Source organism: Scyliorhinus torazame, chromosome 3, assembly GCF_047496885.1.
Source record: "Scyliorhinus torazame isolate Kashiwa2021f chromosome 3, sScyTor2.1, whole genome shotgun sequence".
In the NCBI taxonomy this organism is placed as follows: domain Eukaryota; kingdom Metazoa; phylum Chordata; class Chondrichthyes; order Carcharhiniformes; family Scyliorhinidae; genus Scyliorhinus; species Scyliorhinus torazame.
In genome coordinates this window covers 247,287,423-247,313,508 of record NC_092709.1, presented here as the reverse complement: position 1 = coordinate 247,313,508, position 26,086 = coordinate 247,287,423, and positions in this window count along the sequence as shown.

Below are 26,086 nucleotides of genomic sequence, written 5' to 3'. Positions count from 1 at the left end.
GGCACCCCACCAGTTGCATCTTGCCATCCAGAAAAAGACCCATTTATTTATCTCAACTTTTTGTCTTCTGTCCATCAGCCAGTCTTCTATACAAGGTAATAAACTACCCCTAATTCCATGTGATCTGACCTTGTAAATTAACCTACTGTGTGTAGTGATCTCTGTAGGTGCATGCACACAAGGGGTTAATGGGTAAATAGCAGCACCACATGATCACTAGAGGGCTGGACCATCAGGGGTATAAAAAGCAGCCACAAGGGGTCTCTCTCTCTCTCCCGTGGGTGCACTGTGAACAGGGTAACATCAGAATCACATAGATAGTTAGTGGAGTTATGTTTAGTTATTATTGTTAAATCTTGTGAACCAATTCCTAGTTTCAATGTTAAGGTAAAGAACTCATGCATTAATAGTTATAGTTACTCAATAATTCTTTGTTGTTACTGGGCGAGTTTGAGTCTTCTTCAACAAGATTCAGAGGACCTCACCATCAGCCAAGGATTGAGTAACATGTGCTATCGACCACGCAGGTAACACAACATGGTACCAAGGAGTGTTGGCCTCAACAACAAAAACAGAAACTAGCTAGATTAGGTTCGACGGACAAGAAAAAGAAAAAAACTCGGATAGATATTCGACCACGGAAGGCATCGCAGCAGTCGGACCTCTCGGGCAAAAAACAAATGGTAAGATGGACTCACTTCCAGCTCCAGAGCCCCTCAGAACCTCTTGTAATCTCCAGTATAATTGGAAAATTTTCCTTCAACACTTTAATCTATTTCTGGAAATTAAGGACATAACCGCTGCGCCAGATTCTAAAAGAATAGCCTACCTCTTATTGGCAGCGGGAAACAGGCCATGGAGATATATAATTCATTCAATTTCTTGGAAGGTGAAGACAAAACTAAATTTAAAGTAATTATCGCAAAATTTGAACAACACTGTAAAAAATCAGTCTGGTGAGATGCTGGAAAGACTTAAATTTCATAATAGGTGCCAGAGATTCGGGGAGTCAATCACTGATTTTATTGCAGACCTCCAGGTACTAGCACAAGGCTGTAATTATGCTGATTTCAGAGATGCTATAATAATAGATCAATTAATTTATGGACTATCTGATAAAGATTTAACAAAAAAACTTTCACAACATCAGTATCTAACTCTAGAAATCGCGATTAAACAGTGCATGGTGCATGAACAGAAAAAAAAATCAGTACCTTCAATTTATCCAAAGAAAAAACGGCACCAAAACTTACCACGAGGCAGAGGCAGGATCTCACTCGATGCAACAGCTCTTTTTGATTGGCAGCCATCTTGAGAAAGAAGCCTCACATGCGCACTTCCCTAAAAGACGCAAACCGGCAAAACAGTGTTCTGCGCATGCGTGAGTTGCGAAAAGAGCGCACAGTACAGGAAACTCGGAGTGCGCATGCACAATCGAGTCCCACGCATGACGTCACTAGCGTCATGATGTCAGAGGACCAGTACCAGGCTCACTTAAAAGGGAAATGTACGAAAATGAACAAAAAGAAATTTAAAGCTGCAAAACCCAATTTGTTTACCTCAAAAGACAGAACAATGCCCGAACCTACACCAGCAGTTGAAAATAACTTTCACAACACCCTGGAACAAGCAGTTTGCAACACCCAAAGAGAAGAGCACAATGACAAATCCATAGAAAAAGATTTATTCATTGTTGATGGTTATTCAGGAGATGAGTTCCTCATTGGACAAATAGAGCACCATGACACATCCTTGACAAGAAGCGATGATTTGCTCGCTGACGAATGCCACTCAGCCATGGATCAGTTCTCTGGATCTGATGGTCATTGCAGCAGCAACATGGGTGCCAAGTTCCATACAAGTCTCATGGTGGGAGAATCCAGTACCATGACGACATGGCAGCTCGTCAACAAAATGGATGCCAACCAGATGTCACATACCCTAGCAGAAGGCGATGCCACGCAGAGAGCACAGATTGACTCCACTGAGGGATTGATACCGGCCTCCAAAACGAGCTTGTTGACAGGCTCCAGTGTGGCTGCAAGCAACGACTCCGGAGCGCCAGCCGTGAACAGGAAGACTATGAAGGTCTATCCACCTTATTTGAGCCACCAGAAGATGACTATGATAGTCTACCCAGCTCATTTAATCGGCAAGAAGACACTGAATGTCTTCCCATTGTATGTGAAAACAGTGACCAAGTGATTACACTCGACATACAGAGTGTACAGGATCACAGCAAGAATGACAGACCTCAGCTCGTCTGTACAGAAGCACAGAGTGGGACTACTCTTGGGTCCAGTGAGACCACGTCAATTGAAATCTTGAAGATTTTAACTCCTGAAGAAGAGCTTAAAGAGATCACAGATGATTCAAATGTACCGGAAATGTCTCCATCAAGGAGCATCGAGGCAGCAAAGAAGAACAATCAAATCCACCACAAATGACTGATGTCACCAACATCAATTCGACATCAGATCATTCTCACAGTTGTCAAAAAGAAACGCTCAATGTAACTGACACCAATAAGAACATAAAGAACATAAGAACTAGGAGCAGGAGTAGGCCATCTGGCCCCTTGAGCCTGCTCCGCCATTCAATAAGATCATGGCTGATCTTTTGCAGACTCAACTCCACTTTCCGGCCCGAACACCATAACCCTTAATCCCTTTATTCTTCAAAAAACTATCTATCTTTATCTTAAAACATTTAATGAAGAAGCCTCTACTGCTTCACTGGGCAAGTAATTCCATAGGTTCACAACCCTTTGGGTGAAGAGGTTCCTCTTAAACTCAGTCCGAAATCTACTTCCCCTTATTTTGAGGCTATGCCCCCTAGTTCTGCTTTCACCCGCCAGTGGAAACAACCTGCCCACATCTATCCTATCTATTCCCTTCATAATTTTATATGTTTCTATAAGATCCCCCCTCAGCCTTCTAAATTCCAACGAGTACAGTCCCAGTCTACTCAATCTCTCCCCGTAATCCAACCCCTTGGGCTCTGGGGTTAACCTAGTGAATCTCCTCTGCACACCCTCCAGTGCCAGTACGTCCTTTCTCAAGTAAGGAGACCAAAACTGAACACAATACTCCAGATGTAGCCTCATTAACACCTTAAACAATTGCAGCATAACCTCCCTAGTCTTAAACTCCATCTCTCTAGCAATGAAGGACAAAATTCCATTCACCTTCTTAATCACCTGTTGCACCTATAAACCAACTTTTTGCGACTCATGCACTAGCACACCCAGGTCTCTCTGCACAGCAGCATGTTTTAATATTTTATCATTTAAATAATAATCACTTTTGCTGATATTCCTACCAAAATGGATAACCTCACATTTGTCAACATTGTATTCCATCTGGCAGACCCTAGCCCATTCACTTAGCCTATCGAAATCCCTCTGCAGACGTCCAGTTTCCTCTGCACTTTTTGCTTAACCACTCATCTTAGTGTCGTCTGCAAACTTGGACAAACTTGGTCCCCAACTCCAAATCATCTATGTAAATTGTGAACAATTGTGGGCCCAACACTGATCCCTGAGGGACGCCACTAGCTACTGATTGCCAACCAGAGAAACACCCATTAATCTCCACTCTTTGATTTCTATTAATTAACCAATCCTCTATCCATGCTACTACTTTACCCTTAATGCCATGCATCTTTATCTTATGCAGCAACCTTTTGTGTGGCACCTTGTCAAAGGCTTTCTGGAAATACAGATATACCACATCCATTGGCTCCCCGTTATCTACTCCACTGGTAATGTCCTCAAAAAATTCCACTAAATTAGTTAGGCACGACCTGCCCTTTATGAACCCATGCTGCGTCTGCCCAATGGGACAATTTCCATCCAGATGCGTCGCTTTTCTTCCTTGATGATAGATTCTATCATCTTCCCTACTACCAAAGGTAAGCTTACTGGCCTATAATTACCCGCTTTCTGCCTACCTCCTTTTTTAAACAGTGGTGTCACATTTGCAAATTTCCAATCCGCCAGGACCACCCCAGAGTCTCGTGAATTTTGGTAAATTATCACTAGTGCATTTGTAATTTCCCTAGCCATCTCTTTTAGTACTCTGGGATGCATTCCACCAGGGCCAGGAGACGTGTCTACCTTTGGCCCCATTAGCTTGCCCATCAATACCTCCTTAGTGATAACAATCCTCTCAAGGTACTCACCTGTCATAGCCTCATTTCTATCAGTCACTGGCATGTTATTTGTATCTTTCACTGTGAAGACCGACCCAAAAAACCTGTTCAGTTCCTCAGCCATTTCCTCATCTCCCATTATTAAATCTCCCTTCTCATCCTCTAAAGGACCAATATTTACCTTAGCCACACTTTTTTGTTTTATATATTTGTAGAAACTTTTACTATCTGTTTTTATATTCTGAGCAAGTTTACTCTCATAATCTATTTTACTCTTCTTTAGTAGCTTTCTGTTGCCCCAAAGATTTCTCAGTCCTCTAGTCTCCCACTAATCTTTGCCACTTTGTATGCTTTTTCCTTCAATTTGATACTCTCCCTTATTTCCTTAGCTAGCTGTGACAATTACTTAAATTATCCACATCGAACACACATTGAGCGCAACAAGAGTACAAACATGCCATGGCATCAAATCTCGCGAATACGCATTTGCTGCACAACAAACAAACAAACCAGCTTTCAAGAAAGATGCAACACAGAATCGCTACCACAAGCATAAAAAAAATAGTATAAATCAGACAACAAAGTGATTCAACCATTCCGATGTCTTGTCATGTCCTCATGTATACACATCAACACTGAAGGTGGTCACAACGACATGACGACATCAACTGCCACCTCAACGATAGGCGACGAGATCAACCCATCTGATCAAATTCGTACAGTTTGAACTCACAACGTTTATCGTTAGGATTGGACTTTTTAAACGCTGATTGCCTTTGTACAGTCAATATTACCATCACATTCTGTACACAGCATTACTTGTTTTATCTGTTCTCAGTTGACTTAATTCATTATATTTGTTCAATTTTTGTTACACCATAGAGAAAATCTGTAACACATTAAAAAGTAGGAGATGTAGTGATCTCTGTAGGTGCGTGCAAACCAGGGGTTAATGGATAAATAGCAGCACCACATGATCACTAGAGGACTGGACCAACAGGGGTATAAAAAGCAGCCACACGGGGTCTCTCGCTCTTTCTCTCTGGATGCACTGTGAACAGGGTAACATCAGAATCACATAGATAGTGGAGTTACGTTTAGTTATTATTGTTAACCAATTCCTAGTTTCCATGTTAAGGTAAAGAACTCATGCATTAATTGTTATAGTTACTCAACAAATCTTTGTTGTTACTGGACGAGTTTGAGTCTTCTTCAACAAGATTCAGAGGACCTCACCATCAACCAAGGATTGAGTACCATGTGTTATCGACCACGCAGGTAACACAACACTGTGCTGCTCCATATCAGACGCCTACTCACCCCGGCCGTCCTGAGGAAGTCATGCAGCTTCTTCTGGCACTGCTATCCGGTCCAGGCGGTGAAGCCCATGGTGCTCATGACCTCTGCCACCTGCGCCCAGGCCGGGTGTATGGCGGAGGGTGGCAACCTCTTTCCCACCCCCCGCGGGGAACAGGGTAGCCCGCCTCTCTTCCACTGCATCCAGCTTTGTGTCCGCAAACCGGGATGCCGCACTTCGTGCTGCCATCTTGTTGGCTGGGATGAGTGTGTGTGGGGATTGGAACGCTAATATGTTTCTGCAGCTTGTTACCTCTCGAGTGACAATCCCGACCCCGCCAAATCGGACACTGTTTGTCATTAGAATCGCTCGAGTTCCACGTGGCGTCGGTGTTAGCCTATTAACGGATCATGAATTACAAAGGACCGGCGCCGCATTTTTGGTCATAGAAGTCCATCAACTCAATCTCGGCATCAGCACTTAGTCTCTAAAATGGAGAATCCAGCCCATTGTATTTCTTTAAAAATGCCGTGATGAAAATAAACATGTCTTAATGGAAAGATCGCGTATCAATCTAATATCTAAAAGCTTCAACTTGCCTGTCCTCTCATCCCTACATAGCAAGTGTCACATCAATATCTTTTTAAGTAATCATGTTGAACGGGACAAAATTAATCACTACTGCAAACTCCAAAAGAAATTCTGTACCTGAAAAAGGTCACCTGGGATTGCAGACTGAGGAAAAATGCCCTGAAACTAGAGAGAAGTGTTGAATAAAATGCCCCTCGTCCTTTATAAGAAAGAATGTATTGCTCTACTGTGATTGTTTCATAGGTCATTTGCATAACTATGCCAAAGGCACATGGTAAAAATGCAGTACTGACACTGCAGCCGAATCTGGAGGCAGAAAGCAAACATTTCAGCCCCTTAATGTGGGAAATCTCCTAGTTAATGCCCCCATCCAAAATAAATATAAGCATTGAATGCTGAACCGGTTATTCGTCTGAAATGTTAACATTGGCCAGGAATTCCAAAAAATGCCCAGTGCGCCTGCGTGAAGAAAGAAAAACAGCGCCAACAGTCCAATCATGTGGCCTTAACGATCGGCATTACAGGAGAATAGTTCCAGGTCAGGGGACAAGGAGAGGTTCAAAGTTGGAAACCAAGAAGAGAGGACAGAGAACTGGGGAAGGAGCTACTTTGAGGAAGAGTGTACAAGTAGGAGTCACTGGAAACGGAAACGAAGAAAAAGAATCCAGCCAGTCAAAAAATGCTTTAGTTGTCGAGCTTTACATAGTGAGGGCTTGAGAGAAGTCCTGAGGAGTTGAAAAGGCAGCAGAAAGTTGGTGAATCTGTGCCGAAGGCCATCAGGGAGAAAGATGTCCCTTTAGAGCTGTTGAGTTCTGCTCAGCATGGCTGAAGAGCTGATGTTGCACCTGTCAGTTGGTGTAGAATGCTGATTTGGCAATACAGGGAAATAGAATCTCTGGAGATGAGTTTGAAACCCTGTGAGGTTGGCAATTGTTGAGCGAGTCCTAGGCGGAGCAGCTTTTAGAAAGAATTCCAAGACGAGACCTCCTCATGAGAAAGACGTGGCCGGGATTCTCTGATCCCCCGCTGGGTCAGAGAATCATTGGGGGGTGGGGGCGCGAGAATCGGCCGAGTCCCACCAGTGTAGGTTACGTATGGTCCTAACCGGTGGGACCTCAGAGTTCTAGCTGCGGGGGCCGTCCTGGTGGGGGGGCGGGGGGATCCGACTCCGGGGAGAGGGGGGGGCCTCCACGGTGGCCTGTCCCGCGATCGGGGCCTACCGATCGGCAGGTGGACTATTTCCGTGGGGGGCCTATGTTCTTCCACACCGGGCTCCTGTAGGGCTCTGCCACATTGCCCGGGGGCCAGCGCGGAGATGGGAACCCACGCGCATGCGTGAACCCGTGCCGGCTGTGGCACACCGGCTTTCGAGCGCCGGAGCATTGGACACCACTCTGGCGCCGTACTAGCCCCCAAGGAAGGGGTGAATACCTGGGCCTGGAGGCCCGTTGACACCAGAGTGGCTTGCGCCGCTTTTGACGCCAGCGTCAGAACTTCGCCACGGGATCGGAGAATCCCGGCCAGAGTTTCAGTGAGATTTCTTGACTCATAGAGTTTACTAATATTCTTGTTATCTTGTTATTTTTTTAGCACAGAAGGAGGCCATTCAGCCCACCATGTCTGACCCAGCTCCCAAAAGAGATTCCCAGCTAGCCTCATTCTCCAGCCCTATCTCCATAGCCCTCTAAATTAATCACTTTCAAATATATATACAGCTCTCTTTTGAAACATCCTATGGATTCTGCCTCCACCACTCTCCCAGGCAGCGGATTGCAAATCCTAACAACTCTGAGTAAAGAAGTTTCTCCTCATCTCGCCCCTAGCTCTATTGCTGACCATCTTGAAATTGTAACCCCCTAGTCACTGACATACCAACTACGTGCGATGCACATGCATGGTGCGACAACCCTGAAATGGGGACGCATGGGCATGCCCGCTGGAAGCGTTCAAAGTCCCGGCCCCTTTTGTTTTGACAGATTGGGTGAAGTGCTGCGCTGGACCTGCTGAATGCAAATTAAAGGGACACCGCTAACTTGGTCGACTTGTCCTAATGTTAGGTAAGTTTTTAAACCTTGTGTTTCCATTTTTATTTCTGGGTCCAAGATCGTCAAGCAGAGGCAAGATATATCGTGAGTCATTTGTTTGGTAGGTTAATTTAATATTATTAGTGTTTAGCATTTATAAATATGTTTAAAACGGGGCGGGGGGTCCCGGCGGGACGGAGTGGCGTGAACCACTCCAGCGTCGGGCCGCCCCAAAGGTGCGACATCCTCCGCATCTGTAGGGGCTAGGCACGCTAGAGAGTGGTTTGCGCCCCGCCTGCCGGCGGGAAAGGGGCTTGGCGCCATGCCAACCGGTGCCGAAGGGCCTCCGCCGGCAGACGTGAGTTGGCGCATGCACAGGAGCGCCAGCGCATGCTGGCATCATCCCCGCGCATGCACAGAGGGCTTCATTTCCACACCGGGAATGGCGGATCGGTACAGCCTCTGGTGCGGAAGGATAGAGTGCCCCCACGGCACAGACCCGCCCGTGGATCGGTGGGCCCCTCCCGGGGCCAGATCCCTCCGTGCCCTCCCAAGAACCCCGGAGCCCGCCCACGCCGCCAGGTCCCGCTGGTAAGGACCTACTCCAATTTACGCCGGCGGGACTGGCAAGAGACGGGCAGGACTTCGGTCCATCACGGGCCGGAGAATTCGGGCAGCCCCAGCGCCCATTGAATCGTGCCGGACCCTGCCATTCTCCGAGAATCGCCGCACCGATTTTTGGGGGGCCGGAGAATTAGGCGGGCGGCGGGGGCAGGATTCACGCCGATCCCCGGCGATTCTCCGACCCAGCGGGGGGTCGAAGAATTCCGCCCAAAGATTCAAGCAGGCAATACGGGCTGTGTGCAAAAATGTGTTCGAGTTTATGACACACCCAATCCTTTGCTTTGGATGCTGAAGGTATTTAAAAATGGCAACCACCCACATCCAAACCAGCCACTCACATTTATACTCGGTGTATAATTCAACACCGTTGTTGGATTAATTTTTCAAGGCTTCAAAGATGAATTTATATACCCACATCTAGGGTGGTTGCCCCAACCCACAATGATATTAATGGCATAAAGGATGTACGGATTATGTGTATGTTTGAAATGGTTTCCATGGTGACATTGGTCCCCTAATTGAAGTCAGCTGCTGCAGCACCAGGTTGTATTGATCAGCTCTGTCAGCAGGAAATGCTGATGATAGTGGTTATATTTTTGTCATGTACTTGAAGTTACAGTAAACTGATAGGAAATAATGAAAAATTCCTTTGTTCAGAGAGTGGTTAGAGTGTGGAACGCATAACCACAAGGGGTGGTTGTGTCAAATAACTTGATGTTTTCAAAAGGATGCTAGAGGAATACGTTATAGAAAAAGGAGTAGAAAGATATACTGAAAAGATGAGATAAGGAAGGTGGAATAGGAGGAGACATGTATGGAATATAAATACCAGCAGACTAGTTGGGCGAATGGCTTCAATCTCTGCTGTAATTTTACATATTGATATGGGATGAGGTGTTATCCGAATGGAGCAGAATTAAAACTAGAGTGGGAGGAGATGCATGCAAGAGTTGGGTAAATGTTGTCATCTACTAACCTTTCCTGATCTAGTCAAATAATTGAAATGCTTATGTCACTGTTTCCAGAGCTTCATCGTCTCATTCTTGCTACTGACTTCTGTCACCTGTACCCACTGCATCTTTGTTATGGTAATTGGCTTCATCTTACTAATTATGTGAAATCGCAACCCATTCCCGCCGCCCCTCCCCTCACCATCCCCATCGCTCCGGCCCTTTGAGTACCCAGCAGAAATTCTTCCCAAGTTGCACTGGGCCTTCAAGTTGGTGACTGGGAATGATGTCATTTGGCTGAGCATTGTGCTGCCTGATGCATGACAATGACATGAAACTCAAAAGCAAATTTCAAATGAAGACAGATTCTCCGTCATGTTGTGCTGTGGGCTGGTTCATCACCTACTATCACTTCATTCCCATCTCTGGAATAACGTTGGTCAGTGAATCCTTAACAGCTAAGTTTCTGCATTTAAAAATCAGATCAGAGTTTCATTGCGCCAGGCAACTCCGTTCTTTATCATTTGCATTTACAAGAATAATTACTTTGAAATTTGATGTAATACTGAATTTCTCATTGTTGATTACATAAACATTCAACATCTAAGAGTCATTCAGAAGATGAAATAATAAATAACAATTAACAAACTAAAGATTAATTAAGTCACAGCCATATAACATTTTGAAATGCCATATTACGTGCCTCATTATTTTAACACAGGTCTTTTGATACAGAAGTGCATTGATTTCACTTGAATCAGTTCAAGATCAATGTTCAGCCATAGGTAAATTTCTCACTCCTTTAAGAACACTTTGCAACTTAATTTAGTAGTACTTAAAATGTTGTACCTTATCATGAATAACAGCTGCTCGGTACGTGCCATACACAATTTTAGTTATGAAATTGCTTATTGTTTCCTTCAGCTAAATATTTTCATGCATTAGTTGGTTGCTTTTATGTGATGACCTATGAGTGCATAACTGTAATGGTTTGTACATTCCTATTCTAAGTCTCCAGGCAAACCTTGGCTTGTGGTAGGCTTCTCAAAATCGAATGAAGAATCTAATTAAAATTGTGCTCGACTTTGAAGGAACCATTGACCCAATACTGGGAAAAATGCCAAATAAACAAAGAGTAATGTTAAGGAAACCATATGTTATTTTGTAATTAGCTGATTACATACGTTTGATGCTAACGTTGTAATCATTGATTAGTCAATTAGCTTACTGGCTGTTGTGTTAAGTGCTTACTGATACCAATGGTCTGAATAATTTGATTCGGTCTGCAACATACTGCAATTGCATTTTTTCAGGATCCATCTCTTGTTATCCTGACGATCTACAACCTTCAACTGAGGAAACCAGTGAGTAGATCTGAAAACTCCTCCTCAGTCCTGGTTTCAGATCTAGACCATAAACCCAGCGGAAAGTTTTCAAAGTTGGATATAAGCTTACGCTATATTTTTTCCAATTGAGAACCTTTGCCTCTGCCAAGATTAAAATAATGAGGAGTTATTTTTAAACTTTGTGGAATTAAGACTATTTTACAGTTATGGTACATTTGCCTGCCAGCCGTGTCTGCAATGTATTTTAATGCTAGTCAGTTTTGTTCAATGAATTAATGAATTGACTACAGCAATTTGGAAATCATTGGGGAGATCAGTCTCCAGGCATCACACAACAATTACTGACTGACAGCACCTCCATATCTTCATGTGAGTGCAGCACCAAATACTTTGTGTGCTATTCAACTTCAGTATTGCTGAGAAAAAGAAGAAGACATGTCAGAGCTTTTTTGTCTTGTCTTTATCAGGGCATTTTGCAAGAACTCTGATATAAGAGGGAAACAGCAATTTATACTGTATGAAAAGAGAATGCTGATTGGCTGGCAAGTAGACTCAGATTAGCAGAGGTGTTGCCATGGATAATGCACCAGGTGATTGACAAATTTAAACCCTAATTGATCAAGGCATTGGCCTGAGGAATTAGTCAGTGAATGGCTGACATTTACTTTGTTCAGTTAAAAAAAAGGCGCAATATGTGTACTTGTTCTTTCTGTTTGCAAAGAACAAAAGCCCTGTGTACAACAATTTGCAAGTGTAATTCAAAGTTCCATAGGATGTTTTATGACTTTAGATTGATAACGGTTGGTGGTGAAGCTCCTCCAAGAAAGCTGCACTGAGAGATCTAACAACCTCTGTGGTGAGAGCTTTAACTCACCCAGTGTGCAATTAATTGTAGCATTGTATAATTGGGTTTCTCAGTGTCAAGCTGCTATAATATCACCAAGATGTCCAGGCAGCCAATCATGTAAACAACTTCTCACAGACAGCCAACCAGGCGATGAAAAATATTAACAATCAAATTGCTTTTTAAAAATTATAGAGACCAAAATAGAGACATAGATGCAGGGTTAAAGTAGAAGACAAAATATTGACAAACATTACCTTTTTGTTTTAATTTTTTTTAAAAAGTCTAGTATAAAAAAATCTAGCAATTAATTATAATAGTTATTTAACAATATTCATCAAATATATATATATATTTCAATGCCAAATCAGTTGATCAGCAGTAGCTATGACTTAGATCACCATTTAAAAAATAGTTACACCTCATTGGACAAGTTTTATCAGGTTTCTAAAAGCAACTTGAGGGTCAAAAAGCGAAATGTTCTCAACACAGCAATTGGTTTCACTGATTGCAGGATTGAGGAGGGAGCCCGCAGACAGCCTGTGGTAGAGTAGTGAATGATAGATTGACATTTCAGGATCTCTGTGTTGAATTGTGTTTGTGTTAAATCCTAAAAGGTTGTGCTTTCAGATATGATGGGGTAATGAGAGTGAACTCTATGACAGTTTACTATCAAAAAAGCTCGGCGGCATTTTCCTGTGCGGGAACCAAGTCCCCACGCCAACAGGAAAACCAACGCGAACCACTCGGGCATCAGCAGCCCTGAAAGTGCAGAATACTCCGCACCTCCAGGGGCTAGGTGGATGCTGGAGGGGTTTGTGCCACGCCAGCCGGCGCCGAAGGGACTGCGCAACTTAGCGCATGCGCAAAAGGGCTGGCGTGATCTTGCGCATGCGTAGAACCGCCGGCATGGTTCCGCACGTGCGCAGGGGGCTGTCTTCTCTGCGCCGCCCATGGCGGGGCCCTACAGGGGCTGGCGCGGAAGGAAGGAGTGCCCCCATGTCACAGGCCCGCCCGCAGATCGGTAGGCCCGGATCACGGGTCAGGCCATCGTCGGGGCCTCCCCGGGGTCAGACCCCCCCGCGCCCACCTGAGGACCGCACCAGCCGACTTAACCTGCAGATCCTGCCATGTGGGACCATGTCTAATCCACGCCGGCGGGGCTGGCCAGAAACGGACAACCGCTCGGCCCATTGGGGTCCGGAGAATTGCCGGGGGGCCGCTGCCAACGGCCCCCGACCGTGTGGTGTGATCCCACCCCTGCCCAAAAACCGGAACTAGAGAATACGGCAGCCAGCGATGGGGCGGGATTCACGCCACCCCCGGGAATTCTCCGAACCGGTGGGGGGTCAGAGAATCCCGCCCCCAGGTCTAAGTATCATGATAGTTGCAAATGGAGCAAGGAGCTGAAGAATTAGGAGAATCAATCGTATGTATCAATACAAAAAGAAGTTCCATAAAGGTTTTCAAAGGTGATTGTTTAAAAGATGAGGAGGATTATTGAAAAGATTTAAAGTGGCAGTTCCGATGGACCTACATGGCTTAAACCTAGCAGCAACTGAGGAGCACTGAGTGGATGATATATTGCACAGAAGATTGACTGGAGCAAGGCAGGTGGGAGCCAGAGGTTCGGTGTTGGAATGCAAAATGCAAGGCCATGAACAAATTTAAACTACAACACAGATTGTGAATTTGCTGTGCTGGGGGGCAGGAGCCAGGAGGGTGGGGGGTTGGTGTGTGTGTGTGTGGGGGGGGGTGTCAGCAATAATGAAAGAAAGATAGGATTTAGTGTTGGACAGGATGGAGGTTATTGGACAAATTGGCGTTTGTGTAGGGTGGGAAATAGAAAAGGAGTCTCTCTAAAACTAGTTACACCTCGTAGAACAAGAGTTCAAGAGTTTTTATAAAGTTTCAAACAGCAACATGAAGGTGAAAAAGGGGACATTCCACCACATCAATTGGATTCACTGATTGCAGGGTCCAGGAGGAAGTCTGTGCACAGCCTACTTTAGGGAGACCAAACCTTTAGAACATAATCATGTGGATAAAAGCTTCAATGGGATTAAAATAGGTTCCATATGAGGCTGTGGTCCAGAGATCTTAGAATCATAGAAAAGTTACAGCACTGGAGGAGGCCATTCAGAGCAATAATGTCCTTCCTGTCATGTGGCAACTAGAACTGCACACAATATTCCAGTTGTGACTTCACCAGTGTTTTATACAATTCTAATATTATATCATTACTTTTATATTCTATACCTCTGCCAATGAAGGAGAGCATTCCATGTGCTTTCTTAACACCTTGTTTACTTGAACTGCTGCCTTTAGGGAGCTGTGTATCTGTACACCAAGATCTCTCACTTCATCTACCCCTCTTAGTATAATCCCATTTATTGTGTACTCCCGATAACTGTTTGGCTCCCCAGCATGGTAGCACAGTGGTTAGCACTGTTGCTTCCCAGCTTGGGTCAGTGTCTGTGTGGAGTCTGCACGTTCTCCCCGTGTCTGCGTGGGTTTCCTCCGGGTGCTCTGGTTTTTTCCAAGTCCCGAAAGATGTGCTTGTTAGGTGAATTGGACATTCTGTCCAATTGGACACACTGAGTACACCTCTGTGTACTCGAACAGATACTGTAGTGTGGTGACGAGGGAATTTTCACCGTAACTTCATTGCAGTGTTAATGTAAGCCTACTTGTGACACTGATAAAGATTATTATTATTAAATGCATGACCTCACACTTCTCTGTGTTAAATTACATCTGCCACTTTATCGCTCACTCCACTAATCCATCTATATCATTTTGAAGGTGATAGCTATCCTCTGCACTGTGCACCACTCGGCCAATCTTTGTGTCATTTTCAAATTTCCCAAACATGCTCCTTACGTTCACGTTCAAATCGTTCATATATAACACAAACAGTAAGGGTCCCAACACCGAGCCCTGTGGATCACCACTTGAAACCACTTTCCAATCGCAAGGCAGCCATCGACCAATACCCTTTGTTTCCTGTTGATAAGCCAACTTTTTATCCAGTTTGTCACATTGCCTTGTATCCCATGGGCTTTCACTTTCTTGACCAATCTGCCATGTGGGATTTGCTAAAATCCACAGCACTACCTTCATTAACCCTTCCTGTCACTTCCTCAAAGAATCCCGATCAAATTTGTGAGGCAAGATCTTCCTCTATCAAATCCATGCTGATTATCCCTGACTAGCCTTTCTATGTGAAAGTTAATCCTATCTCTCAGAATTGATTCTATTAATTTGCCCACCACTGACGTAAGACTAACTAGCCTTTTTAAACAATGGAAACATGTTTGCATTTCTCCAGTCCTCCGTTACCTCCCACGTGTCTCGTGAGGATTGGAAAATCATCCTCCGAGCATTTGCTATCTCCTCCCTGACCTCCTTCAGTAGCCTCAGAAACAATCCATCTGGCCATGGCGACTTATCAATTTTCAAGGTTTGCAATCCTTTGAGTACTTCCTCTCTGTTTATGATTATCCCATTCAGTATCTCACCATGTTCTTCTTGGACTATTATAGCTGCATCATCCACTTCCTTTGCAAACACGGAGGCAAAATATTCATATGAAACCCTTCCCACTGCCTCTGCATCTACACACAAGTTCCCCTCTTCATCTCAGATAGGTCCCACTTTTTCCTTAACTAACCTTTTACCATTAATATATTGGTAAAACATCTTTGTGTTTGCTTTAAATTTAATTTTAATGGGTTGGATATGTATGGGGTGTGTTCTCTGTGGTTTGTATGTTCAAGTGAGGACATTGATGTTCATGAACTTATTTAACATGAGTGAGCACTGGGGGAAGGAGCAAGAATACAGAGTTTTTGATCAGAACATTTTGTTTCAAAATTGATTGCTTTGCACCTATTTTAAAGGCATGAAATGAATGTCTAAGTGCCCATTGTGCTGTGTGGTGTGCACCCACTTATTCTGAGTAAACGAATGCACCAATTGCCATATTGATCAACGACTCTGTCAGCATCCAGGATGTGTGCTTAAATCTGGCATTAGGCCCCTGTTTTGCTTCTGAAATGGTCTAATGCCTGTTCCATCACTTTGTCAAATTGGATTGGGAATGATGGGAGCAAGCATAGTACAAACTGCAGTCACATTCTTCCAATGCTTAGCTGTCAAACAGAGATTTTGGTCTTTTTGGGGTGCAGTTTTAGTAGCCAATTCTAAGGGAGAAAATCCTAAGTTAACAACAACAATGAACTCTCAACTTGGCCAAATTCAGAGTGCATGATTATCTTTGCTCACTCTCAGAAAGATTGAAAAAAATAAGTCAGCAAGACTGGTGGGCTGAAAGACCAGGACCAAAATAAAGACTGTCTGCTACAATGGTAAGGGGACATTCTGGAAGAATTGATAAACAAGATCTGAAGAACTGTCAGAACTGGAAAAATATCCAAATATGTCAGAGCCAAGTCAGATATATAAAAGCAGCCTATCCTGCCAGAATATTTTGGTAAAGTATGAGAAGAGCCTTCTTATCTCCAAAGATTACAATATTTATTCATTCTTGAGGTCATCCAAACCCCCATCCCTAATCCTCATCCCTAAATCCTAACCCTTAACCCCCTGATCCCAACTCTTAACCATGTACCTTTATCAGAATTGAATATCCTAATCCTTAACGCAATCCCTAACCCTAAACCCATAAACTTAACCTCAATTGGTTTTTGACACAATGGTTCCTTTCTGGTAAAAACTGTTGTAAAGGATGGCGTAAGGATTTCATAGATTTCATAGAATTTACAGAGCAGAAGGAGGCCATTCGGCCCATCGAGTCTGCACCGGCTCTTGGAAAGAGCACCCTACCCAAGCCCACACCTCCACCCTATCCCCATAACCCAGTAACCCCACCCAGCACTAAGGGCAATTTTGGACACTAAGGGCAATTTAGCACGACCAATCCACCTAACCTGCACATCTTTGGACTGTGGGAGGAAACCGGAGCACCCGGAGGAAACCCACGCAGACACCGGGAGAACATGCAAACTCCGCACAGACAGTGACCCAGCGGGGAATCGAACCTGGGACCCTGGAGCTGTGAAGCAATTGTGCTAACCACCATGCTACCGTGCCGCCCCACGGAGCAGAAAGGTTCTCTTCCTATGGGGGTTCAGGAAGACCTCAGAGCTTATGCTGAGAAGGGAATGGGAGCACGTGGCCTGGATGATTAATTCCCGAGAATCAGCCCTCGAGGGCCTTGCTGTAGTGCCAGAAATCGTTTTATGACATCACTAAGTGGCCAAGGTCAAGGAATGGATCTTCACATGACATCTCCCTCATCACCACACAGCCAATCTCTCAGGTCACTCAATACACCACAGCCCCATCACTCAACAATCAGGACTCTTTCCTTAGATTCAGAACATTGCAGACTTACCTCATATCCACCTCGAGTTGATTCTATAGACCACCAGCAGACACAGCACCCAACCATATTGCAAGACAATCACTGAAAGACTTCCTTGTTTCTCTCAGGACAAGTTCACATATAACAGGAGAGAGCAGTTGAGAAATGGGAGAGTATCTGGAAGAGCTTCTTACAGTCAGCATGCCAGTGAAGCAGTCTTGGAAGAGTATCCTGCAGTCAGCATTGCAGTGAAGCAGTCTGGGAAGAGTGTCTTGAGTCAGCATCGCAGTGAAGCAGTCTAGGAAGAGTATCCTGCAGTCAGCATCACAGTGAAGCAGTCTAGGAAGAGTACCCTTCAGTCAGCATCACAGTGAAGCAGTCTGGGAAGAGTATCCTGCAGTCAGCATCACAGTGAAGCAGTCTCGGAAGAGTGTCCTGCAGTCAGCATCGCAATGAAGCAGTCTAGGAAGAGTATCCTGCAGTCAGCATCGCAGTGAACAGTCTGGGAAGAGTCTGCTGCACTCAGAATCACAGTGAAGCATTCTAGGAAGAGTATCCTGCACTCAGCATCACAGTGAAGCAGTCTGGGAAGAGTGTCCTGCACTCAGCATCACAGTGAAGCAGTCAAGGAAGAGTATCCTGCATTCAGCATCACAGTGAAGCAGTCTGGGAAGAGTGTCTTGCAGTCAGCATCACAGTGAAGCAGTCTGGGAAGAGTGCCTTGTAGTCAGCATCAAGTGAAGCAGTCTGGGAAGAGTATCCTGCAGTCAGCATCACAGTGAAGCAGTCTAGGTAGAATATCCTGCAGTCAGCATCGCAATGAAGCAGTCTGGGAACAGTGTCTTGCAGTCAGCATCACAGTGAAGCAGTCTAGGTAGAATATCCTGCAGTCAACATCACAGTGAAGTAGTCTGGGAAGAGTGTCCTGCAGTCAGCATCGCAGTGAAGCAGTCTGGGAAGAGTGTCTTGTAGTCAGCATCACAGTGAAGCAGTCTGGGAAGAGTATCCTGCAGTCAGCATCAGAGTGAAGTAGTCTGGGAAGAGTGTCCTGCAGTCAGCATCGAAATGAAGCAGTCTGGGAACAGTGTCTTGCAGTCAGCATCACAGTGAAGCAGTCTAGGAAGAATATACTGCAGTCAACATCACAGTGAAGTAGTCTGGGAAGAGTGTCCTGCAGTCAGCATCGCAGTGAAGCAGTCTGGGAAGAGTATCCTGCAGTCAGCATCACAGTGAAGCAGTCTAGGAAGAGTATCCTGCAGTCAGCATCACAGTGAAGCAGTCTAGGAAGAGTATCCTGCAGACAGCATCACAGTGAAGCAGTCTGGGAAGAGTATCCTGCAGTCAGCATCACTGTGAAGTAGTCTGGGAAGAGTATCCTGCAGTCAGCATCACAGTGAAGCAGTCTTGGCAGAGTATCCTGCAGTCAGCATCACAGTGAAGCAGTCTACGAAGAGTATCCTGCAGAGAGCATCGCAGTGAAGCAGACTAGGAAGAGTATCCTGCAGTCAGCATCACGGTGAAGCAGTCTAGGAAGAGTATCCTGCAGTCAGCATCACAGTGAAGCAGTCTAGGAAGAGGATCCTGCATATAGCATCACAGTGAAGCAGTCTAGGAAGAGTATTCTGCAGATAGCATCGCAGTGAAGCAGTCTAGGAAGAGCACCCTGCAGTCAGCATCACAGTGAAGCAGTCTAGGAAGACTGTCTTGCAGTCAGCATCACAGTGAAGCAGTCTGGGAAGAGTATCCTGCAGACAGCATCGCAGTGAAGCAGTCTCTGAAGAGTATCCAGCAGACAGCATCGCAGTAAAGAAGTCTGGGAAGAGTGTCCTGCACTCAGCATCACAGTGAAGCAGTCTTGGAAGAGTATCCTGCAGTCAGCATCGCAGTGAACCAGTCTAGGAAGAGTATCCTGCAGTCAGCATCACAGCAAAGCAGTCTGGGAAGAGTATCCTGCTGTCAGCATCACAGTGAACCAGTCTGGGAAGAGTATCCTGCAGACAGCATCGCAGTGAAGCAGTCTAGGAAGAGTATCGTGCAGTCAGCATCGCAGTGAAGCAGTCTAGGACGAGTATCCTGCAGTCAGCATCACAGTGAAGCAGTCTGGGAAGAGTATCCTGCAGTCAGCATCGCAGTGAAGCAGTCTAGGAAGAGTATCCTGCAGTCAGCATCACAGTGAAGCAGTCTAGGAAGAGTGTCTTGCAGTCAGCAACACAGTGAAGCAGTCTGGGAAGAGTATCCTGCAGACAGCATCGCAGTGAAGCAGTCTGGGAAGAGTATCCTGCAGTCAGCATCACAGTGAAGCAGTCTGGGAAGAGTGTCCTGCAGTCAGCGTCGCAATGAAGCAGTCTAGGAAGAGTATCCTGCAGACAGCATCGCAGTGAAGCAGTCTGGGAAGACTGTCTTGCAGTCAGCATCACAGTGAAGCAGTTTGGGAAGAGTATCCTGCAATCAGCATCACAGTGAAGCAGTCTGGGAAGAGTGTCTTGCAGTCAGCAACACAGTGAAGCAGTCTGGGAAGAGTATCCTGCAGACAGCATCGCAGTGAAGCAGTCTGGGAAGAGTATCCTGCAGTCAGCATCACAGTGAAGCAGTCTGGGAAGAGTGTCCTGCAGTCAGCGTCGCAATGAAGCAGTCTAGGAAGAGTATCCTGCAGTCAGCATCACAGTGAAGCAGTCTGGGAAGAGTGTCCTGCAGTCAGCGTCGCAATGAAGCAGTCTCGGAAGAGTATCCTGCACTCAGCATAACAGTGAAGCAATCTGGGAAGAGTGTCCTGCACTCAGCATCACAGTGAAGCAGTCTAGGAACTGTATCCTGCAGTCAGCATCGCAGTGAAGCAGTCTGGGAAGAGTGTCTTGCAGTCAGCATCACAGTGAAGCAGTCTGGGAAGAGTACCCTGCAGTCAGCATCACTGTGAAGTAGTCTGGGAAGAGTATCCTGCAGTCAGCATCACTGTGAAGTAGTCAGGGAAGAGTATCCTTCAGTCAGCATCACAGTGAAGCAGTCTGGGAAGAGTGCCTTGTAGTCAGCATCAAGTGAAGCAGTCTGGGAAGAGTATCCTGCAGTCAGCATCACAGTGAAGCAGTCTAGGTAGAATATCCTGCAGTCAGCATCGCAATGAAGCAGTCTGGGAACAGTGTCTTGCAGTCAGCATCACAGTGAAGCAGTCTAGGTAGAATATCCTGCAGTCAACATCACAGTGAAGTAGTCTGGGAAGAGTGTCCTGCAGTCAGCATTGCAGTGAAGCAGTCTGGGAAGAGTGTCTTGTAGTCAGCATCACAGTGAAGCAGTCTGGGAAGAGTATCCTGCAGTCAGCATCAGAGTGAAGTAGTCTGGGAAGAGTGTCCTGCAGTCAGCATCGCAATGAAGCAGTCTGGGAACAGTGTCTTGCAGTCAGCATCACAGTGAAGCAGTCTAGGAAGAATATCCTGCAGTCAACATCACAGTGAAGTAGTCTGGGAAGAGTGTCCTGCAGTCAGCATCGCAGTGAAGCAGTCTGGGAAGAGTATCCTGCAGTCAGCATCACAGTGAAGCAGTCTAGGAAGAGTATCCTGCAGACAGCATCACAGTGAAGCAGCCTGGGAAGAGTATCCTGCAGTCAGCATCACTGTGAAGTAGTCTGGGAAGAGTATCCTGCAGTCAGCATCACAGTGAAGCAGTCTTGGCAGAGTATCCTGCAGTCAGCATCACAGTGAAGCAGTCTAGGAAGAGTATCCTGCAGAGAGCATCGCAGTGAAGCAGACTAGGAAGAGTATCCTGCAGTCAGCATCACGGTGAAGCAGTCTAGGAAGAGTATCCTGCAGTCAGCATCACAGTGAAGCAGTCTAGGAAGAGGATCCTGCATATAGCATCACAGTGAAGCAGTCTAGGAAGAGTATTCTGCAGATAGCATCGCAGTGAAGCAGTCTAGGAAGAGCACCCTGCAGTCAGCATCACAGTGAAGCAGTCTAGGAAGACTGTCTTGCAGTCAGCATCACAGTGAAGCAGTCTGGGAAGAGTATCCTGCAGACAGCATCGCAGTGAAGCAGTCTCTGAAGAGTATCCAGCAGACAGCATCGCAGTAAAGAAGTCTGGGAAGAGTGTCCTGCACTCAGCATCACAGTGAAGCAGTCTTGGAAGAGTATCCTGCAGTCAGCATCGCAGTGAACCAGTCTAGGAAGAGTATCCGGCAGTCAGCATCACAGTGAAGCAGTCTGGGAAGAGTATCCTGCTGTCAGCATCACAGTGAACCAGTCTGGGAAGAGTATCCTGCAGACAGCATCGCAGTGAAGCAGTCTAGGAAGAGTATCGTGCAGTCAGCATCGCAGTGAAGCAGTCTAGGACGAGTATCCTGCAGTCAGCATCACAGTGAAGCAGTCTGGGAAGAGTATCCTGCAGTCAGCATCGCAGTGAAGCAGTCTAGGAAGAGTATCCTGCAGTCAGCATCACAGTGAAGCAGTCTAGGAAGAGTGTCTTGCAGTCAGCAACACAGTGAAGCAGTCTGGGAAGAGTATCCTGCAGACAGCATCGCAGTGAAGCAGTCTGGGAAGAGTATCCTGCAGTCAGCATCACAGTGAAGCAGTCTGGGAAGAGTGTCCTGCAGTCAGCGTCGCAATGAAGCAGTCTAGGAAGAGTATGCTGCAGACAGCATCGCAGTGAAGCAGTCTGGGAAGACTGTCTTGCAGTCAGCATCACAGTGAAGCAGTTTGGGAAGAGTATCCTGCAATCAGCATCACAGTGAAGCAGTCTGGGAAGAGTGTCTTGCAGTCAGCAACACAGTGAAGCAGTCTGGGAAGAGTATCCTGCAGACAGCATCGCAGTGAAGCAGTCTGGGAAGAGTATCCTGCAGTCAGCATCACAGTGAAGCAGTCTGGGAAGAGTGTCCTGCAGTCAGCGTCGCAATGAAGCAGTCTAGGAAGAGTATCCTGCAGTCAGCATCACAGTGAAGCAGTCTGGGAAGAGTGTCCTGCAGTCAGCGTCGCAATGAAGCAGTCTAGGAAGAGTATCCTGCACTCAGCATAACAGTGAAGCAATCTGGGAAGAGTGTCCTGCACTCAGCATCACAGTGAAGCAGTCTAGGAACTGTATCCTGCAGTCAGCATCGCAGTGAAGCAGTCTGGGAAGAGTGTCTTGCAGTCAGCATCCCAGTGAAGCAGTCTGGGAAGAGTACCCTGCAGTCAGCATCACTGTGAAGTAGTCTGGGAAGAGTATCCTGCAGTCAGCATCACTGTGAAGTAGTCAGGGAAGAGTATCCTGCAGTCAGCATCACAGTGAAGCAGTCTCGGAAGTGTGTCCTGCAGACAGCATCACAGTGAAGCAGTCTGGGAAGATGGTCTTGCAGTCAGCATCGCAGTGAAGCAGTCTGGGAAGAGTATCCTGCAGTCAGAATCACAGTGAAGCGTTCTGAGAAGATGGTCCTGCAGTCAGCATCGCAGTGAAGCAGTCTGGGAAGAGTATCCTGCAGTCAGCATCACAGTGAAGCAGTCTGGGAAGAGTATCCTGCAGTCAGAAGCACAGTGAAGCAGTCTAGGAAGAGTATACTGCAGACAGCATCGCAGTGAAGCAGTCTAGGAAGAGCTCCCTGCAGTCAGCATCACAGTGAAGCAGTCTAGGAAGACTGTCTTGCAGTCAGCATCACAGTGAAGCAGTCTGGGAAGAGTATCCTGCAGACAGCATCGCAGTGAAGCAGTCTCTGAAGAGTATCCAGCAGACAGCATCGCAGTAAAGAAGTCTGGGAAGAGTGTCCTGCACTCAGCATCACAGTGAAGCAGTCTTGGAAGAGTATCCTGCAGTCAGCATCGCAGTGAACCAGTCTAGGAAGAGTATCCTGCAGTCAGCATCACAGTGAAGCAGTCTGGGAAGAGTATCCTGCTGTCAGCATCACAGTGAACCAGTCTGGGAAGAGTATCCTGCAGACAGCATCGCAGTGAAGAAGTCTAGGAAGAGTATCGTGCAGTCAGCATCGCAGTGAAGCAGTCTAGGACGAGTATCCTGCAGTCAGCATCACAGTGAAGCAGTCTGGGAAGAGTATCCTGCAGTCAGCATCGCAGTGAAGCAGTCTAGGAAGAGTATCCTGCAGTCAGCATCACAGTGAAGCAGTCTAGGAAGAGTGTCTTGCAGTCAGCAACACAGTGAAGCAGTCTGGGAAGAGTATCCTGCAGACAGCATCGCAGTGAAGCAGTCTGGGAAGAGTATCCTGCAGTCAGCATCACAGTGAAGCAGTCTGGGAAGAGTGTCCTGCAGTCAGCGTCGCAATGAAGCAGTCTAGGAAGAGTATCCTGCAGACAGCATCGCAGTGAAGCAGTCTGGGAAGACTGTCTTGCAGTCAGCATCACAGTGAAGCAGTTTGGGAAGAGTATCCTGCAATCAGCATCACAGTGAAGCAGTCTGGGAAGAGTGTCTTGCACTCAGCAACACAGTGAAGCAGTCTGGGAAGAGTATCCTGCAGACAGCATCGCAGTGAAGCAGTCTGGGAAGAGTATCCTGCAGTCAGCATCACAGTGAAGCAGTCTGGGAAGAGTGTCCTGCAGTCAGCGTCGCAATGAAGCAGTCTAGGAAGAGTATCCTGCAGTCAGCATCACAGTGAAGCAGTCTGGGAAGAGTGTCCTGCAGTCAGCGTCGCAATGAAGCAGTCTAGGAAGAGTATCCTGCACTCAGCATAACAGTGAAGCAATCTGGGAAGAGAGTCCTGCACTCAGCATCACAGTGAAGCAGTCTAGGAACTGTATCCTGCAGTCAGCATCGCAGTGAAGCAGTCTGGGAAGAGTGTCTTGCAGTCAGCATCACAGTGAAGCAGTCTAGGAAGAGTACCCTGCAGTCAGCATCACTGTGAAGTAGTCTGGGAAGAGTATCCTGCAGTCAGCATCACTGTGAAGTAGTCAGGGAAGAGTATCCTGCAGTCAGCATCACAGTGAAGCAGTCTCGGAAGTGTGTCCTGCAGACAGCATCACAGTGAAGCAGTCTGGGAAGATGGTCCTGCAGTCAGCATCGCAGTGAAGCAGTCTGGGAAGTGTATCCTGCAGACAGCATCGCAGTGAAGCAGTCTGGGAAGATGGTCCTGCAGTCAGCATCGCAGTGAAGCAGTCTGGGAAGAGTATCCTGCAGTCAGAAGCACAGTGAAGCAGTCTAGGAAGAGTATACTGCAGACAGTATCGCAGTGAGGCAGTCTAGGAAGAGTATCCTGCACTCGGCATCACTGTGAACCCGTCTGGGAAGAGTATCCTGCAGACAGCATCACAGTGAAGCAGCCTAGGAAGAGTATCCTGCAGTCAGCATCACAGTGAAGCAGTCCAGGAAGAATATCGTGCAGACAGCATCACAGTAAAGCAGTCTAGGAAGAGTATCCTGCAGTCAGCATCACAGTGAAGTAGTCTGGGAAGAGGGTCCTGCAGACAGCATCACAGTGAAGCAGCCTAGGAAGAGTATCCTGCAGTCAGCATCACAGTGAAGTAGTCTGGGAAGAGTATCCTGCAAACAGCATCACAGTGAAGCAGCCTGGGAAGAGTATCCTGCAGTCAGCATCGCAGTGAAGCAGTCTAGGAAGAGTATCCTGCAGTCAGCATCACAGTGAAGCAGTCTAGGAAGAGTGTCCTGCAGTCAGCATCGCAGTGAAGCAGTCTAGGAAGAGTATCCTGCAGACAGCATCGCAGTGAAGCAGTTTGGGAAGAGTATCCCGCAGTCAGCATCACAGTGAAGCAGTCTGGGAAGAGTATCCTGCAGTCAACATCGCAGTGAAGCGGTCTAGGAAGATTATCCTGCAGACAGCATCGCAGTGAAGCAGTTTGGGAAGAGTATCCCGCAGTCAGCATCGCAGTGAAGCAGTTTGGGAAGAGTATCCTGCAGTCAACATCGCAGTGAAGCGGTCTAGGAAGATTATCCTGCAGACAGCATCGCAGTGAAGCTGTTTGGGAAGAGTATCCCGCAGTCAGCATCACAGTGAAGCAGTCTGGGAAGAGTATCCTGCAGTCAGCATCACAGTGAAGCAGTCTAGGAAGAGTATCCTGCACTCAGCATAACAGTGAATCAATCTGGGAAGAGTGTCCTGCACTTAGCATCACAGTGAAGCAGTCTAGGAACTGTATCCTGCAGTCAGCATCGCAGGGAAGCAGTCTGGGAAGAGTGTCTTGCAGTCAGCATCACAGTGAAGCAGTCTGGGAAGAGTACCCTGCAGTCAGCATCACTGTGAAGTAGTCTGGGAAGAGTATCCTGCAGTCAGCATCACTGTGAAGTAGTCAGGGAAGAGTATCCTGCAGTCAGCATCACAGTGAAGCAGTCTCGGAAGAGTGTCCTGCAGACAGCATCACAGTGAAGCAGTCTGGGAAGATGGTCCTGCAGTCAGCATCGCAGTGAAGCAGTCTGGGAAGAGTATCCTGCAGACAGCATCGCAGTGAAGCAGTCTGGGAAGATGGTCCTGCAGTCAGCATCGCAGTGAAGCAGTCTGGGAAGAGCATCCTGCAGTCAGAATCACAGTGAAGCGTTCTGAGAAGATGGTCCTGCAGTCAGCATCGCAGTGAAGCAGTCTAGGAAGAGTATACTGCAGACAGCATCGCAGTGAGGCAGTCTAGGAAGAGTATCCTGCACTCGGCATCACTGTGAACCCGTCTGGGAAGAGTATCCTGCAGACAGCATCACAGTGAAGCAGCCTAGGAAGAGTATCCTGCAGTCAGCATCACAGTGAAGCAGTCCAGGAAGAATATCGTGCAGACAGCATCACAGTAAAGCAGTCTAGGAAGAGTATCCTGCAGTCAGCATCACAGTGAAGTAGTCTGGGAAGAGGGTCCTGCAGACAGCATCACAGTGAAGCAGCCTAGGAAGAGTATCCTGCAGTCAGCATCACATTGAAGTAGTCTGGGAAGAGTATCCTGCAAACAGCATCACAGTGAAGCAGCCTGGG